We start from the raw sequence: 20,069 nt of genomic DNA on the forward strand, positions 1-20,069 counted from the left end.
TTTTTTTTTTAAATAGTTCCCTCTAAAATTACAAATTTTTAATCTCTGTGTAAGATGCAATTAATTACAACTTGTAAATGTTGTTAGCTTTAGAGAATATTGTAGTTGAACTTTGGATATAACCATGCTAACTAATTCCCCATGCCTCCTCTGTGCATGCTAAGCTAAGCCAATCACCTGCTGGCTCCAATTTAACACATAGGCATGAGAGTAGTATTAATCTGTTAGCAACAGAGCAAAAAGGAGCTAAAGCCAGACTAGCTAGTTTAACCCTGCTATCAGGTGTTATGCTGTAGGCTAGGCTAACCACCTGCTAGCTCTAAGTGTGTTTTCCAGAGGCTTAAAGTAGGCCTATAGCTCTTAAATGTGGTGGTAAACATTTGTTGTTGTGTTTTTTACTTTGCACAGCTAAGGCCAGGCTAGCTAGCTTTCCCCTCCTTCCAGATGCAATGCTAGACTAAGCTAACCGCCGCCGCTCCATATTTACTGTACAGACATTAGAGTGGTACTTTTCCTGCAATTAGTTAGCTTTCAAGGTGATGGTAAGAATAATTTCTGAGCTTTTGACAGACCCACCTATGCTAGCTATTTCCCTTTGCCTCTAATATTTATTCTTAGCCAGGGTGTATTGGTTTATTGGTCTCATTTCCTTCTCTGCACTGTCCTTTTTGCTCTCCTCTCCTTTATCTCTGTTCATATCCCCTCCTTCCTTCTCTTAGCTTCTTCATATATATTCTTCCTTCCACCCTCTCCTCTGCTCTTGTCACCTCACCTCCCCTCAATGCTTTTCTCTTTACGGCTTGCTTCTTTTCACCTTTCTTCCACCCTCTCCTCTCCCTTCTTTATCTCTCAGTTTTGTCTCTCCTTCTCTCTCTCTGTCCTCCCCTCCTCTCTGCTCACCTCCTCTCCTTTCCCCTTCACCTTTCATTTTTCTCCTCTCCTTTACAGACCAGCGAAATGTAAATAACCCAGACTGTAGCCCTGTGCCATCAAAAGCACATCAGACCATAAGAGGAGAAACCGAAACTCCATCAAAACAACCATCCCATAAATAAATTCATTGGAAAACTAAATAACACATCTTTGCTTCTTTTTCTCTCTTTCTCTCTCAAGTCTCAGTGACTTTGCTGACTTTGCACACATGCATAGACGATTGCCTTTGTCAGTGTGTCTGTGTGTGCACATATGAGCATGCATGCATTTGCATAATTTCGAGATTTATTATGGTGCAAATAATGTGAGAGTGCGAGAGCTAGCGAGGCAGCCCTTTCCTTCTCTTCCTCAGCTTTTCAGTGCAGTGAGCTTAGTTATACATTATGCACAGTTCTGCATCTTTAAAGTAATCTTCTTTGTGCCCGTTGCCCTGCAGAGTGTGTAAAGCTCCTCTGTGGTGATATTAGCTTGAAATGTGAATCCATCTTTCTTAGTCTCATTCAGTATGAATCTCAATATGTTATTTCTACATTTTGAGATTCATTTCTTGAAAGACAGAACATATTTTAGAGCAGATCAACAAATTGCTTTGGTGTTGGTGGGAAAGAACTTTGGCTGTGTTTTGATTAGACTTGGGCAGCGATTGCCGCAGATCCTGTATTTAAGTAAGTACCACAGTGTAAAAAAAAGTTAAATGTCCTGCATGCAATACCCTATAAGGTAGATGTAAACAAGTATTATCAGCTCTATCTTAATGCTTAAGGTATTAAAAGTAACAGTAGTGGTAGTAGTAGCAGTAGTAGTTTTTGCAGAAAATCAGCCTGTCTAACAGATAAATTATTATATGATTATCTACATTAAACATTACATTACATTAAACAGTATTTTACTATTATAGCTGTCAAGGTGGAGCTGGTTTAACATTTTTCATTTCACTGAAACTGAAATATCAGGAGAAATATGAACATTTTCTCGAACAATAATGCCAAGCATCAACATCATTAACATCAGTGTAACATTGCACTGACATAACAAACATCTGAACTGTCGTGCTTGTGGTCGAATTTGCAGGTACTGATGTAAAGCCAGTTTAATGATGCACAGTGAAGCACTAAAGTGAAGTGTTAAGTGTGCAGACGGTGAGTGAATTGAGTCACAGTCTACAGATGACAGATAATTTGTGGTGTTTGACAGCCTGAAAAAGGTGTGAAAGAACAAACACGTCCAAGTGTTCAGTTTGTGCTTTAAAGATCTCTAAAGTGCTCTTTGAATTCAATTCAATCACAATTTAGAGCTACTCTAATCAATATTTTTATGTTAAGAATGGATCATACAACGTGTAATGTGTGACATGAAAGGGGTAACTCAAAGTCATACATCCACGAAGAATTATTACATGATTCTGCCGTTCCAGTTTTTCCGTTGTTTAGTTTTTTATGATCTGTTCACACCAAAAAGCAAAGCAAAATTTTTGCATGGTGCAATCACATTCCAAGTAAATGCAATGCCAATGCAAATGATGTGACTTGCTTAATTTGCGTCTTCATGTGAAAGGAAAATATTCAAATTGAGCAAAAAATCTGTGTGGATCATGGGCTTTGCTTAGTGTTGTGTGGTGAGGAAGTGGAGGGACAGAGCCACTGCTCGCTAACAGACAACTGATGAGTGCCAGGGAGCTCTAGAGTAAAGAGCTGGGGGAATAATATGGCAAGCCAGGCTAAACACTCAGAATCACATGGGTTTCTGCTCTGATCTTAGACTGTTTACCGGCGGGAGCAGAGTTTTTCTTTTCTTTTTTTTTTTTTGACTTTTGGTATAAAAGTGGATTTATCTTTACTCTCGCTTCTCAACCTGTCTGCAGCAGCAAACCACAGAGGTGCCAACCTCCACTGCTGGGTGTATAACCTACTGTAACCAGTTCCTCTTTGTCCATGTTGACTGCCGGTGCTGCTGGAGGGAAATGTACTTTACTTCATGAACATACAGAGATGAGAGGAGAAAAGGAAAAGAGAAAGTAGAAAAATAACAGAACTGGAGTCTCTGGTGAGTTCTCATGCACAGATACATACACCCTTGGTGGTTGCTGTTGCTCACTACCTTCTGGCTAATGTATTCAGGCTGTTTGAAGCTAATAAACATAAACAATCCTACAGTATAGCCAAACTCACACAAGCAACCCAGTGTGAACATTTTCTTCTCTTTCTGTGTGAACCCACCATTAGACCACAAGTTTACTGTTTTGGTTCAGTCTCATTAGTCTCATTAACCTTGTTTGGAACAGCAGCAAACAGCTGTTTTCAGAAAACACTGTGATAAACCGGCTGCATGCTAAATTTTCCAGCACCAAGTGGCAGATTGCTAAATTAGCAACTAGCTGTTGAACAAAGTGGAGCATTCAGCAGCTAAAGAGCCAGAAGTTTTCCTTGGTGGAGTTGGTGGAGACCAAAATAGAGCTAAAAGGACAGTGAATATTGGACTCACAGGCACCAGATGACCACAAACCCAACTCAAAATGAATGCTAATGTTGCTTCATATCTGCTTCATGTGTGCATAAGCAACTGTTTTCCAACTCACTCGCCATAACAACTAATGTTAATGTGCTGTTTACAGCCTCCTGAGCTGGCCCTAAAACTCATAAATTAATGCAGATTTAAACAATTGAGTCCAATACATATTCAAAAGAAAGTAGAACTAGACTAACTAGAATCTTGTGTTTTGTTTGTCACATCCAAATTTTGTTGTTGGATGTTGGTTGTTGGATTATGTTAAGTCACAGCAGAAATGGGTATCAGGGTGACTCAGGCTACTAATACAAACATGCAGATGAATGAATACATCACATTAATAATCTGTTTGTGTGGTGAAATGAGAAGCAGTTTCAAGTCTGCATGTGTGCCCACTTTTTAGAGTACGAGCTGTTAAAACCTCTGAGGTGATGGTCAACAAGACTGCAGCATTTTAAGCATCCAGAGTGTTGTCAAACGTTGGCAATGAAGTAAATAATCTTTAGAGAAAATGGAAGCGCTTTACTGGCTTCTCAAACATAAGTTGATCAGAGTGTGTTTGTGCTTGTGAAAAATATTATCAGAGCTTCCTTGAAATGTTTTGCTATGTCGTCGTATCTCTGCCTGTTAACTTCTCTGCCTGCTTTCAAAAAACCCTCTTTGAAAGTCTCATAAAACGCTCTCTGAGGGTGGGCTGGCTCTTCATCTCATCATCCGTCAATATGAAGCTTTGCGTGATGATTAAATGCTGGTCCACTACTCGTGTTCACAAAAGCAACACACACACTGAGACAAAGCTCTTATTTTTCCACATGTATGCACGCTCAAATACATTCGCACAGAATCAAACATTGTTTGATATTGTAGATGAAGCTCAGGGTTGCTCCATCTAATAGCGTTTGTTTGGTGCAGAAATTGTCGAAACGAAACATCCACTGTAGCTGTGACCTTGAAGAGTCGTGTGTGTTTTGTGTATGCATGTGAGTGTTATAATGAACTGTGCAGTGACTAATCAACTTCTCTTCATTCTTGTAGACAGAATTGTGTCCTTGAACCAAAACAAAACTTCAGCTGGAGTGCCACACACGACAGTAACACACACACACACACACATGCGCACACACACACTCCAGCACCACATCAGTGCAGTCATTATTTCCCACTCCTCTGACAGGCAGTAGGCAGTAACATGGCGTGACAGCGTAGTGTGAATATTATGTAAGGGAGAGGAGGACACTGAGGATACAGTGGAGCTGCAGCATGGAAAGCCTCAGCGTCCCCTGTGTGATGTATATAATCCGGAGCCGACACATTCGACAGCCACCTCCACCAAAACACAGCAGGTGGGTGGCTGCTGTAAAATTTCCCACTGTGTGGGACCTTAAGCATTTTCTGACTTTTTTTTTTTTTTTAGGAGAGTCAAGTAAAAGCAATTGGGAACAGCAGGATAACAAAAGTAAAGGCAGAAGTGGACCCCTCTGTTTTTCAGAGACTGGGTCAGAATTACATGTTTGTGCCATGACGAGATGAAAGAAACTGTCTCTGATTTTTTGGCAAAGTTGCAGCAAATTGCTGATGCAAACCAACCACTTCACATTTCTGCTGCTTCACAAAATGTTCAGCTGGTGAAAATACAAAATAACCTTTCGAGATTCAAGATTCAGGAACTTTTTTGTCATTGTGCGAGCACAACAACATTGCAATAGCGTCATCCTCAAACCATGCAGTTCATAAACACAAATTTTAAGTAGACAGGAATTAAATAAGATTAGCAAAAATACAAAAATTAGCACATTCAGTATAAAATATTATTATTAATAAAATATTGCAAAGCACTCTCTGGAAATGAGATATATTTGACAGGACTTAATTCTTACAACTTTATATAATTAAGATGTTGCTCTGGTCATTATTGGAATAAAAGGCTCCATATAAATGCAGCTACATTTGGACCCTTGCAGTTAATTCATTAAACATTATGTCTACTTAATTAACAGACACACAAAGTCCAGAGCCCGAGTATCCAGACCACTTAAAAATGGTCCCCAAATCATATTAAACTGTTCACCAGTGCCAGCTCTTTTATAACAAATTCCTTCCAACTGTGATGAGAAAGTCATTTCATGCAGCCACCGTTTAAAGCTAGAAGAGCTAATATACCACTGAAGCATTATCTGTTTTAAATGCTCTGAAAAAAAAAGAAAAAGAAAAAGATCGCCGGCTTGGTGGCTCGGTTGGTTGAGCGTATGCCCCATTTGCCATTTCTCTCCACCTTTCCTGCCCTCCCCTCAGCTGTCCCTATCAATTAAACGCATAAAACACCAAAAATAATAATAAATAAGCTCATCCAATGAAATAATTGGCCCACCTGTCTTTCTACACTGCTGCCTCAGTAGACTCAGTGAGTAACTTCCTCATCTTACAGCAAAACAGTAAAATAGTCTAAAATATGTTTCTGAAAACATTTCAAATGAAAAATAGGCAAAACAGTAACAAGTGGTTTGAGAGTTTGATCTGAGTTTTGTGAGTAGTCTGTATTCACATGCCTCTTTCCTTTCCCCCAACTTTACTGAGTAAACAAAGTGTGCAGTTACTTTGGTCTGAGATGCTGGTGAGCTTCTACGACCTCAAGTGGCAGTTAATGTTGCATAGGGCACCTTTAAATGTTTGCGACATTAGAACTTATTTGGAAAAAAAGCGTTTCCATCTCTCTTTAAATGCATTAAATCCTTTTGGATAAAAAGGCAAAAACCACCTCAAGCACACGTAAAAACGTTTCACGAAACTGATGGAGGTTCTTCAAATTTTGCTATTTCCATCAGCCTTTTCTAGTGCAACACTTTAACAAGTGCATAAAAACATGTTGATGGAAACATGACTGCTGTTTACTGCTCACTCTCTTAACATTTGGATCAGGGCTGCATTACGTTAAATTGCTAAATCAAACCAAACATTTCATGCAGCACCTGCTTCACATTAAAAAAACATTCAACTGGTGAAACACATGTACTCCTTTTCCACACACGTGCTGTCTTGACTCGGTGTGACTCGGCACGTCAGCTCAATGTGGCAGGGATTTGCATTTCCATTACCACAGGGCAAAACACTTGACAGTGTGTCTTTAACTGGAAACGAGCTAAGCTCAAATCAAGCAGCTGTAAAACGGAGAACAAACACTTTTCTATAAATTCTTCACAGTAAAATCAGGAAATGTTGGGTTTTCATCAGCAGTAGCTCAACACAACTCCTATACAGCTGAAAGCAAACATGGCACAGTAAAATAAAGCAGACAGCTGAAAGGACAAACAGCGAGGCAGGAGAGACACTAAACTTCAAACCACAGAGATTCAGACAGAAACTGCAAAACTACTGAGAGCTGAACACACAGACACTTTTAAAAAACATCTCTACTTTTCTGCACAGACATGGTTTGCAGCCAAAAGTGCCAATGGAAAAGCTCCTATGGTTGCTTGAATTGCGAAGCACTCACAGGAAACACGGTGCATTTGTTGGGACTGGACTCTTACAGCTTTATTTAAGGCAATTTTATTCTGACAGCGCTGCTGCTGTGGTCATTAGTGAAATAAAGAGCTTCATATAAAGGCAGCTGCAGCTGAACTCCCGGAGTGAATCCGTTAAACATCACGATCTACTTAACTAACAGAGGCACTTCGTCCATTTGAAGTTTGTGAAGTCAAGTGGACTGTCCAGCTCTTCTCTCTCCTTAGAAAAATATCTGTCTGCTAATATGATCTACCGTGAAAAGTTTCATTTGCAGCCTGAGGCAGAAGAGGACTCTGTGTGTGTGTATTAAAGAACATTATTATAGCACTTTGGACAGTGGTCTGGACACACACACTTGCAGAGACCATGGGCCTATTTGATTGGATTAATCAGGAGTTTCTCCAGCTCTCCTCTTCTATTCCCACCAGTGGAGTTAATTGCATTAAAGCAATGGAGTGGAGTAAAATTGGGAGCTAAGTCTGATGTCCTGCCTCAGTTTGCTCTGCCTGCAGAAATGAGATGGGAGAAGAAGAAGAAGAAGAGGAGGAGGAGGGAGGAGAGGAGGAGTAGGAGTGGGCGGTGACGAGGTGTGTGGAGGACTGGAAGATGCACAGCAGAGACAAAGTAATAGAAAAGTAAAGGTGTGTGGGTGTGAACAGGAGGAAGAGAAATGATTTTTATCTCGGCAAGAACGCATCTGGGTGCTGAATGAGAGAAAAACTTTCAAATGGCCTTTTGCCTTATTCACAAACAAACTGAAAGGTTGCTCACTTGGTTGGGTCGTTTAATGACAGCCTGTTGAAATAACTGAAACAAAGTATAACGGTGTCTTTTTAAGAAGCAGAAGCCGGGATGTAAGTTGGATGAACTGTGACCTCCAAATCGGTCAATTTGAAAGCTAATAAAGAATCTGTATTATCAGAAAAGTGTGGATCTCTTGAAAATCCTGCTGTTTTTGCAAGGATAAAGTATGGATAATGGGGACTATTTTAATATGTAATGTTTTAAACTTTTGTGTTAAATTTATCTTTAGTTTTAGTTTTCTAGTCAGTTAAAAGTTGTAGGGATGATGATTTTACACACTGTGAACATCTTTAAAAAGCAACAGATTTTTATTTATTTGTTTTTACACTACTTAAGTCTGGATTTTTTAATTGTGAAGTTCTTTGCAACATCTGCTGTGTGAGCAGTGAGACTCACAAACAGCTGCAGTCATGCTTTTTCAGCTGGTTTTCTGCAAAATTACACAGTGAAAATGATCTATTGACAGTCATATCAGCAACATGACACTACTCTCACTACAGTTTCAATGTCCAAATTTGCAGAATAGATAACAGACATTAAAAATAGATTTTTCCAGTGTACTCTCTTTCTTTCTTTCCTTTCTCTCTCTCTCCTCCTCTCTCTTTTTCTCTCTGAACAACAGGAAAACATCACACTGCTTTCTGGTTACAGCTCTTTTCTTCTCTTCAAGATTGTTCTGCAAACTCAATGTAGAAAGACAGACAAGGCTGGCGGCAGCAGCCGCGCAACAGAAATGCTGCTTGTGTGCACAGTCGTAGAAGATGCAGCAGTTCAAGTCTAGCAATACCAGATCACTGTTACAATGCAAAGTTCTTGTCAATACAATGCAAACATGTTGCAGTATGTTTATTTCTTACCCTATCTAGATATTATTATTATTATTATTTGAGTCCGGTGTAAAAGCACTAATTTATATTTTTACTCTTCCTTAAAAAGACTCAATACTTAAAATAATCCCCCTGTGGCACTTTAATATCAGTTCCTGACTTTCACTTTATACAGTAAATATTTGTGCCTGGATACAAAGGTGGGGAAATTTTTCAGCCAATGAAAAGGTGAGTAAGACGAGTTTTGGTCACTTTCTGCTCCACTGCTTCCTTGCATGTGGATTTCCTGAGCCAGTAGCTGCTGACTGCGGCTGTTCTGCCGGACCATACCTTCCGCTCAATGCTTCATTTCTCTCGCCCGCCCTCCTTCTTCCTCCCCTCTGCCTCCACTCCACTCTCTGCACTTGCTTCTCATTTTCTTCTTGAGAATCTTCCCATTTTTCTTTCACTCCCTCGCCCTGGTTCTATTAGTGTGTCCCTCATTATTGTGCCCTCTAAAACAATTCAAAGAAAAAAAAGGGCGGTGTGTCCAGTGCCCAGTGTTAAAGCTTGAAAAAGATCTAACTCTTTTTAGGAGACATGCCATGAAAGAACACATTTCAGATCACTGGATAGGAAATATGCTGTACAGTTGACCTTATTAATCCTCAATAACAAATGTATGATGTGATCAGAGACCAAATTTAACTTTGGAAGGTATAAAATTGTCCTCAAATTCATAATGCATAATTGTATGATACATAAATAAACAATGTGATTCTTGGCCAAAGTATCTAATAAGCCTGTTGGTACACCATGTCACATTTTGCCTTGGCATGAAAAGTCAACCCCATCTCTTTGAAATTACATCCGTATAATGTCTTCATAATTACACTGTGGTGACTGTAATCCCTGCCAGCAACAAAATCACTTTGGTTAAGGTTAGGGGAAGACTGCAATTTTGATTAAAAGTTAATTTTAAAAAAATGTCTCAAGTGACTGCTGACTTTTGCTGCAGTCACTATATTTTGGTGAAAAACAAATGAAATGCGTTTACTGATGCATTCAGTATGAACATTTTTGCAACCTGCCCAGTAACAGAAATGTGTTTTGGTCGGCATTACGTTTCCCTCAAAATGTATTTGCTGTTGCAAATTAGCTGTATATAATGAGCTTGAAGAATACACACATTCTTATTCAGCAGTCAGGTTTGTAATAGCAACATCTGATTAGACTTTCAAAATAAAGCTTGCTGAGAAATGTTTCAGGTGCTGTCACAGTTTGGTTGGGTTAAAATAATTACTTCCTTAAAACAATCAACTCTGACTATTTGTCTTATGTGGGATTCAAACCGTTGTCTCCTATATGAAAGCCCTGAATCATACCCTTGTCTTCTGTGTGGAAGTCCGCAATCTAACTCTTATCTCCTTTGTGAAACTTATGTATTTTAACCAACTATCCACCCTGGCCTCTTCCAGTTGCCCCCTGCTGGTACAGCATGTCCGTACATGCTGAGCCAAGACATGACACTGCCACAGTATCTTATTGTTATTTGTGTCAACAAAAGGCCCATAGGTGGGGTTACAGACAATAACAATTTTAATACACTGACCACCTGGCATACTGTTTTACATTTTAAGAAATTAAACAACAAAATATGTACTTTTTCTGATCTGACACTCCTGTATTTCACACACTGGTAAATACAGGCAAAAAGACATTTGCACATTTCTAATTAAAAGTTAAACTAAAAATAATTTCTGTCCTGTGACCTGAGGAATCAGCTGGATTGAGAAACTGGAAGCATATCAGAAATATATTCTGGTGTTGGACAAATGAGGCCTTTACAGAAAATTGTTAGAATCAATTCCGTAGTCAACAGGTACCCAGGGGAGATGTCTGAGCATCAGACTGATATGATTAAATTCTAAATTTCTTCGGCCCTAGTTAAGATGCTGATGGCCGCATTTTGAATTAATTGGAACTGGTGAATAGATTTTAAAGGAAAACCAGTAAAAAAGGACGTGACAATAATCTACTCTGCTGGTGACAAAGGCAGGGAACAAGATTTGAGAATCTGACTGAGATGGAGAGCGTTGAATTTCTGAGATATTCCTGAGAGGAGGAGAGGAGGGTTATTTTGGTGACACTGCTGATGTGAGAATAAAAATTCAGGTCAGCATCAATAATAACTCCTCTGCATTTGACTTGGTCAGTGGTCTTGGGGATTGGGACTCCAAACAGGCACAAACCTGCTGCCTCAGAGCCTTTACACCCAAAACAATGGCAAAGCAGTGAGAAGCACCGCCTTCATCGGCCTTAAAATAACATGTCTGACGTCAAAATAAAACTTTCTATAATTACCTCTTTTTGAGCTCATTAAGTTTGCAGAAGATCACACACGATACTCATTTGGGCAGATTAAAACATCAACTGATCAATGATAAGCCACTCAGCTGACTTCCCTCACACTCATCTCCGCTACACGTTCACGCTGCTCTTTCTGTTTGCTGCTGCTTCCCTTCGTCACCTCGCCTTCACCTCCACATCGATTCTACTCCAATATCAAGGCGGAGCTCTCTACTGTGTCATGTTGACTTCTGTTCAGTGACTGTCGTACTGAAAGTATCACATCATAAGGAAAATGTGCCTCTTGCTCTCGTTTACCCAGAGGGGGCTTGTTTGTTCTGCTCGCGAAGCCTTGTGGATGCTTGCTTTTATTTGTCCAGGAATAACTGAATTATAGAGCGTGTGTGACTTGCTGCGTGTGTCAAAACCAACAGTTTTAGTACTTGAACTGAGTGAAGTTGCTAAAATGTGTATGTAAAATGCTGAATCACTGTTAAACCATCTGTGGAATAACTCAGAGGAGTCAACCTTTATACACTCGTTGGCATAACAAGAGGTCCAGACTCAATTTCTTGAGATAATAAACTGGATCTGATGGGATTTTGTTGCTTAAAGAAGAAGACATGATAAATAAGAGAAGTCATACATGACCTTGTTTTATGGCTTATCTGTATGCGAGTGGAATATCTATTATCAAGCTGACACAATAAACTGAATTGTCTGCTTCCTGGGGCCACTACTAAAAAAATAAATTCAATATAAGTACAATGGAAACAGATGTGAGTGTTGTTTTATTCATAACTTTTCATGCAGACCTGTGGCCTCTTCTTCTACAATGGTTTAATGGTACCCGACTAGAACGTTATGCCACCTACTGTTTATCTCAACAAAACAACTGTAATAACATTTGGATGTAAACCAGTCACAACTCTTGGTCACTTTTCCACATGCTTCCAACAAACTATGCTGGATGGCACATAATGTGGCCGTGTTGAAAGGCAACAGCCTTTAAAGCTTTTCTGAATGGCCACGCTGACAGGTGAGTCAAAAAGCTGGCCATTATAGGCCCGATAACTGATACAAAGTGGGATAATAATGCACATTTCCAGAGAGCCAAAGGCATACACAGTGTTGTAGTGCAAAGGATGGAAAAAAAACCTCTGTACCTCTGGCCAATTGTGGGCATCAGGTTGCCAGTTTTGGAAAGTTTGTATCAAGTAGCAAAAGGGCCACCAATAATGTTTATTTTTAAAAGTGGCTGATGTACTATAATATTTTATGAGTTTATTACATTATTAAGAGACATCTGAGTACATTTTTATTACTACTGATAGACCTGTCTTTACTATTATCTGTTTATTACTTAAACACATACCACAACAGACAGTTTTTAACAGTAAATAACAAAATTGTATATTGTGTGTTTTAACTAATGAGGCCATCACTGCCTGCATGCACACTACATCCTGAATTTCCCTCCAGGGATTAATAAAGGTTTATCTTATCTTAAATCGAATGTTCATGTCCCCAGAATACAATCTTAAAATAATAAAGACAGACCTTTTTTGTATCTATCCTATTGATTTTTGTAATGATACTCAAAACAAGACTAAATGTGTATAATATCCACACTTTAGGTATCGATCCACCCATCCCTAGTTTTCAGGGTTACAGTTTAAACAGAGCTTTATATAGCCCTCTTCAAAGACTTAGAAAGTGCACAGTGAAAGTCAAAATGGAATGAAAAGAAAAACAAGACAGGAAAAAAAAAGAAAAGATATGTTTGACAAACAAGAACCCCAGCATTAATCGAAGTGAGAACCTCAGTGAAAAAAAAAGGTCTAAACACGAGATTTAAAACACTTGACAGTGTTTGCTGACCTGACCCAAGGGTGGTGACAGGAAGTGTGATTGAACTTATCAAAGCCTTGGCACTCTCAGAGTGTTCAGCCCAAAATATCCCGACTCGTACACCATTGTTAAGGCTCCACAGAGACACGTGCAGTCCTTGTGCTTCTGTGGCTGCGTGTGTACATGATGCTGGCTCAGGCTCTGTTGAAAGCCACCACTGGGAGGTTTAGAGGGAGGAAGGGGGAAAGGGCAAGGAAGAAAGAAGAGAGCATGTGTGTGTGTTGAAGGCCGGTCTGCCATGGAAGCCCTGGGGACAGGTACAGTCTTTGCCAGCGGCTACTGATGCATGTTCAGAGAGGGTGAGAGGATGGTGGGAAAGTAAACCTCTCTCCTTCTCTCTCTGTAACGTTCACAAACTTTTTCAGACAGGGGTGGGAGGGGCCAATTGGCACTGGCAGTTGTGCAAGTGGCATGTGTCCTCTCTGCCACGGGCTCGGGCCACACTGAGTAGCAGGGACAGCGAGTTCCCCTGGGGTGGCATTACACTAGCAGGGCCCATTTCAAGCAGTGGCAGTGCCATGGTCTGTGGCATCAAAACCAGCATAAAAAAGGAAATCGCTGGAGGGAAGCAAGTGAGGGAGATAGGAACGGAGACGTGGAGAGTTAGAGGGGCACAGGAGAGGGAAAAATAGAGTGCTGAAGGAGAGAGTCAAAGAGCAATTTAGTCATTTAGTCGATGCTTCTTTTTCCAGCTTTCAAAGAAAGAACAGATGGAAGTTCAGTGTCGTGTTCAAGGACACTTCGACTGGACACCAGGATGATGGACACATCGGCTGTTTACACAGTTCAAACCTGTGAACTCTGCTGCCTTTTAGCGGCAGAGTAAAAAACAAGGAGCAGATTTCATGCTCTGATCTATAGCACTGCTCTTTTATCTCTACATCCCATCACACTGCTCCTCTAGCCGTTCTACTGACTACTGAGGGACTGTGCCGACTATACCCTGTTAGTTCACTCAGCTGGAGACTCCTTCCTCCCCACTGCAAGCTACTACAGCTTCCATTGTTGGGAGTATTTCTGCATCATATCTTGTAAGAGTTATGCTTTGAATTAAAAAAAAAAAATAATAATAAGCTTTTCTTGACTGATAATCTCTATACGACCAGGCAAAGGGCATGATTACAGCTCTACCTGTGTGTTCTTTGAGCTAATTGCTAATGTCAGCATGTTAACAATGAGGTTGTTCATACCTGGCATTAACATGCATCTTGGGTGATCAGCTCTAAGTACATGAAGTCCTACCAGGCATTAAAATGTGTGTACAGATGCGTTTCAGGTGGCCACTTTGATTGGATGTCACTTCCCTGTTCCACATGCAAATAAACATGAGGGTGTCAGGGTGTCAAAGTAATTTATTATCACCATACTACACCGGGTTGCATAACGACATGAAAGTTGTAATTCCTTCATGCTACACACCTTTGTTCACCTTTGAAATTTCCAACTTTTGCCAACAAATGGGACAAATAGACAATGTTTTTTGTACACAAAGAGAGAAATAACTTTATGTATGACACTTGCCTCATTCACAAAGTTTATAAAGTTTCTCCTCAATCAACAATTCTCAAAACTGTGCAATTTTTAAGAAAGTCTGGTGATACCAGTATGTTCACAAACATCATCGGCTTATCATGGCAGGTAAGAGAGTCCAAACACATAATCTGCGTTACAGTGAACCAAATGATGCTCTTACAGGACATCAGGTGAGTAGGCAGTCTTTCAACATGGTCCAGAAACACTGCATACATACTGCAGACAGAATGCAGCCCAGACCAGTTCAAAATGTGATCTGTGTAGTCATATCTCAGTGCGTCCTCGATGCTTCTTGGGTGCATTCACACCTGTACTTGGAGCTGCCCACTTGGGATCGGATCACTCGGGACGCGTGTTGATACCAGGTATAAACAAGCTCAGTGATAATACTGACGTTTAGCAGCTTTAGCATGCTGGCATTTGCTAATTAGCACTAAAGACAGTACAGTGGAAGCGTGCATAAACCTACAAGTACTGGACAAGTTAAATTTTGACCTGATGATGGCACTAGTCAAAAAGTCAGATGATCAGCTAAGTTATAATAAATCTTCCTCTGGGCACCTGAATATCTGAACCAAATTTCAGGGCAATCAATCCATCATACAGCTGTTGAGATATTTCAGTCTGAACCTAAAAATCCACAAACATTCAAACACAAGATTTTACATGAGAAAACTGAACAGGAGCCTATTTTGCTTCTTTCAATAGCCTGAGCTACATACACACACCGTTTTCTAACAGCTTGTCCAAGTGTGTTTTCAAGGGCATTTCCCTTTTGATTGCTCCGTGAAAGGCTTAAAAACAAGCCAGCCCTGAAAAGTGAAGGTGGATGGTGGGAGGGGGTGTGAGCCTTGGAGAAAAGCAAGACAAAAAACCTTCATGCTCAGCTTTATTCACTTGTTTCTGCCAATGTTTTTTTCATTAATTTATTATAAGATTGACTTGGGATTTTTACAGTCTCAGTTTGTAATAAACAAGGGGAGAAAAGCAGAGGAAAAGATGACTGACTAAACCTCACTACTTCTAGTTTATACATACAGAGATTTATGGCCAGCTTTTTAATGTACTTTATTGTTGCACTGAGATATAAATCTCTGAGACAAGTCACATCACAGTGTAATTATAGTTAAACAAATTCAGGTTTTGAGTTTGAGTTCTATCTTATACCTAAAAATGATGCATTAAACTGGTCACCTATGCCAATTTCTCTCTGTTGTTGTCAGAAAAATGCCAGCATTCATGAGATGCTGCACTAGAGCACCAACATCTAAGACCAAAACAGATGTGTCACTGTCAGCCAGACCTAACCAGAAACAGACACCACTGACAAAAACAGTGATTTTAAGTCATAAAATAAGCTTAATTTAAACAAAACATAACTCAGAACAAAAAAGACTAAAACAGCCTTGTTTAATCTTTCCACTGTTCTAACAATCATCAGCTCTGGTTTGGTCAAAATAGCCCATGTTACGGGCTGAAAATATTCCCCACATGCTATTTTTGCCCACTGGGAATTAGTAACATTAATATATTCAGCTTGGTAAATTACTTTTTCTTCTCTTTAGTGACCTAAATCCATGTAATATTATTATTAGTTTGCAGCGACAATGAGCAGAACCTTTATATCAGCTGCTACAGTGTCGCTTAAAGGTGTACTGAACAATTTTTGACCACTAAGAGAAAGGTTGATCTGTTTGTACACAGAGCAACACGAACATGACCGTCCAGCCACCTGATGAATGTCGGACCTATATTTACTAGTATTTTAGCTGTGCTTTGGTCTCTGCCAGCTTGTAGCATGCAACTGGCTGAGCTCGTGTGCAGCTGTCTACAGTTTTGTGTGTAAGGGTTGATAATGGTGAGTCATCCAACCAAAATCATTTCTTAAGATTTCCCAGAGTTTGGTGTACATTTTCTTCAGGTTTAGAGTTCACTCCACCAAAAACATTTTGACTCACCAGGTACTATACACATAGCCTGCAGGCTTGTAGCTCGCTCCTGCAGAAGACTGTTATTATTGTTGACTAACAGTGAACCAGATTCATGTGGAAAAAAGTATCGAAATGCCCAAAGAAACAACTCCTGCAGCACAACCCAGTTCTCTCACCACCATCCATCTGTATTCTCAATAAGTTGCAAACACACAACACAGTTAGCTGTTCACCTTTGTTGAACCCAGGTATGTTTGCTGGTTGCAAAATGCAACAATTTTTTTAGTGTGTGTGCTCACTCTCCCTCTACCTGCAACATCTACTGTAGTTATACTTCGGTTGGTGGTTTTATGATTTTTATCTTACTGCTTTAAGCTTTAAGGGGCAAGTTTTTTATTTTTTATTTTTTTTTTTATTTCACAGATCATTGTTGTCTGCTGACCTGAGTATCCCTGAATGGCTTACAGCATGACTGTGTACACTGAAGGGTTTTGCAGCTACAGCCTTACCTGGCCCATTATGACCAGTACATTATGGTGGCTATTGTTAGCTAGCTTTAGATACATATCGCTGGTCTGTAACTGACATTACTGAGATTATATGCTCACTTGTGCTCAGGTTACACAGCATTTTAGCATGTAGGAGATACAATTCCAAAAATAAAATAGGAAGCAAACATATTTCATTTCACCCATCAATGACTGAAATACACGATTCTCAATGCTTCTCAAACTACTGCAGCCTAAATTTTCTAAAGTACTGCACACAGCTATTTTCGCATCAATTAATTCAAGCAGCCAGATAAGTCTATTCACTCTCTTTAAGAAAGTTCTTTAAAAAAATCACACTACAACAGTTTATAAAAATAAAAAGTTGCATCTTTTCAATACCAGAAATTGTGTTACCTGAATGAATGAATGAATGAATTACATTCTGCCACTGCATGGATGCAGAATCTTCCACGTCTGTATGACAGTGCATCTTAGAATCTAGAAATTTCCACAGCTCTGGACAATGGCTGTCATTTATGCTTTCGTTAGATAGTATAAAGTGATGATATTTAAGGATGTTTATAGGTGATGGACATTGCAAATTCAAAGTCACACTGAATCTAAACATGTACGTATCAGAGTTTGAAAACCTCTGACATGCAGTGATGACCTGACAGAAAATGAGGGAGACAGGGAGTTCCCTGCATGGACTCAATCCAGGGACACTGTAGCGATTATGTAGATGGAAACTTAAATCTCGACGCCACCAGGATGCCCCACTGATATCATTAAAGCAACTGACCCAGGACAATCTTGGGAAATGAAGGGAAATTCAATTAACCATTATCCTGTAACTGCCATGTGTGACCAGATTATCCACTATTCAGCAAAATTACATTACATACAGTCTCATTTTAAGTACAAAAAGCAACAAAGGATGCAAGGAACTACAAAAAAAAACTCTTGCTCTTTGATTCAGTGCAATCAAATCCACTATCAATATCAAAAATGTCTTGCTGTGCTTGAAATGTACCAACAAGATGTCTTTTTGCTCACATTTTACAAAGAATTATGAAAATTTAGCAGTGTTTACATGCTCAGTGAAGATATCTCCTTTGGGATTTACACTTTCTATCTAAGGATTGCCACGTATGTCAAGCAGTGTAGCAGAAAAAAACAAGAGAATGAACCTAAATGCAGACAAACAAATACAATTTCAAAGTCAAAATTCAAAAGGCTAAGAGATAGGTCAGAAAGGCACAGGTCTAAACAGAATAAACACCCCAAAGACAGTGAAAAAATCCAACAAGAAGATTCAAATTCCACAAAGCACGCAAAGCCAAAATCCAAGGCAAAGATTCCAAACAAACACTGGGAAATACAAGGAAAGTGCTGGGACACTTGACACTATAGATGCATATGAACTGGCAAAGAAAGGACTAAATACACTGGAGACTAATCAGGGACATGGGAAACTTATCAGCAACAAAGGAGGGGAATACACAAGCTAAATACTCAGGGAGACTAATCAGGGATGGGCGTAACTTAACAGCAAGAAAGTAGAGAAACATAGAAATTCAGTACTGAGGGAGAATAATTAGGAACAGGACAAAACTTATCCGCAAGAAAGGAGGGAAACAGACTAAATACACAATTATCAAAAAACGCAGAAAGAACACATAGAAAAGGAGAAATGTCAAGACAAAGGCAGGAAGACGTTTTTCAAAATAAAACATGAAATAACTGGACTGAAACAGAACCAAGGGTGTTAGAGGTTCAAAGTATCCTCTTGAGTGTACGTATGGATGTTGTAAATTTGAATTAGAGAAGTCAACGTCATTTCACATTTCATAGCGGCTGAAATAGCTCAGTTTGACTGCAGAATATATCTCATGGGAAATCTACTGCAGCTATCATCCAATAAAAAAGTTAAGAGTTTCAACTTTATCTGTCATCCTTAGGCTCATAATTGCACACAGAAACAGAAACACAGACACATAACATGATTATTCAGTAAACCACACATAGATCTTTTTTATCACATCTTGCCAGATGCTGACAAACAACTGTAATCTCCTGAATTCTGTGTTGACTGGCGCAGTCCATTCTCGAAAACACCAATTTTCAGATGCTCTATTTTCAGTTTCCTTATAATGCTATTAGACTGAAAGAAGAACGATAAGCTTCACAGTGTGAGGGTGACAGCGGGACACAGACAGAGAGAAAGAAAAACAGATAGACAAACAAAGAACGGAGATACAATAAAGATGGAGGTCGCATTTTGTCTGCGAGGAACCATCCTGCTGTGTGAGTCTGTGTAGCTGTGTATTTATAATTAGTGTACTCGAGTCCACTTCTTTGAATGCAAATGTATCCGATTATGTGACTAAAATACAATTTCTTCTGAAGCTAATGCGACATGGCATCTGACAATTTCTGCAATTGTGAAAATCTTTACGCCACCTTAAATGTTTATTTCAGCAATATGAAGCAGACGTTTCAAGTTTGCTGATGTGACTGATGGAGGTAACGTGTAGCAGAACGCTTATCAGGGGATATATGGAAAATGTCAGCCGTGATTAAGGTGCAATGCAAAGGTAGCTTCATTTTTTCTATGCTAAATGATTTGTTTAGTAGTCAGATCATCAGTTCACCAGGTAATTAAACAATTTTCAGTCCAAACAACCATCTGAGTAGAACATAAATTAAACTAATGACCCTGTAAGTGGTTCAATGCATTTAAGTCATCTTTCTGTCTTCCTGTCAGACACAAATTCTTCCCCAGGATTTGATCAGCAGCTCACTTCCACAGTAATATTATTAGTGAACTTGTGCAAGTCATTAAAAGCTGACTGAAGTGCTTCAAAAGGTTAATTTATTTGCTAATCATTCTCTGTCTCCGAACAATTACAATAAATCACCCACTCCACGAGGAACTTCGGTGTCACTTCCAGTTGAGAGACTTGATTTTTACCACATTTTACTGCGGTACAGGCAGAAATTATGTGCATATTTTTGTGCATGTGGATGTGTGGGACTGTGTGTGTGTGCATGTGTTGCAGTTGGTGGTCTGACAAGGATTTTATTCCAAACAGACTACCGAACATAACCCTGACAGATGCTATATCGCTGTTTTTTCTGTGGGCTGTACTCATTGCTTTCACAATCTTGACAAGTAATTGAGCCTCATTTGGGTTTTAAAACTTCACTCACAGCAAATTAAAGCAAAGTCTATCAGGTAGGTCACATTTTATTGGTGAAGAAATGAGAACCAGCAGCTCATGCTACACGCTTCCATAGTT

General features: G+C 39.5%; 1 protein-coding gene across 1 annotated transcript in view; it reads right to left on the reverse strand.

Annotated features, from left to right (window-relative positions):
• b4galt2 (UDP-Gal:betaGlcNAc beta 1,4- galactosyltransferase, polypeptide 2) overlaps nt 1-20,069 on the reverse strand; it is a 216,611-nt gene that overhangs the window by 18,082 nt on the left and 178,460 nt on the right. The window lies entirely within an intron of this gene.

This window comes from Lutjanus erythropterus, chromosome 12 (genome assembly GCF_056507025.1).
Source record: "Lutjanus erythropterus isolate fLutEry1 chromosome 12, fLutEry1.hap2, whole genome shotgun sequence".
In the NCBI taxonomy this organism is placed as follows: Eukaryota; Metazoa; Chordata; class Actinopteri; order Lutjaniformes; family Lutjanidae; genus Lutjanus; species Lutjanus erythropterus.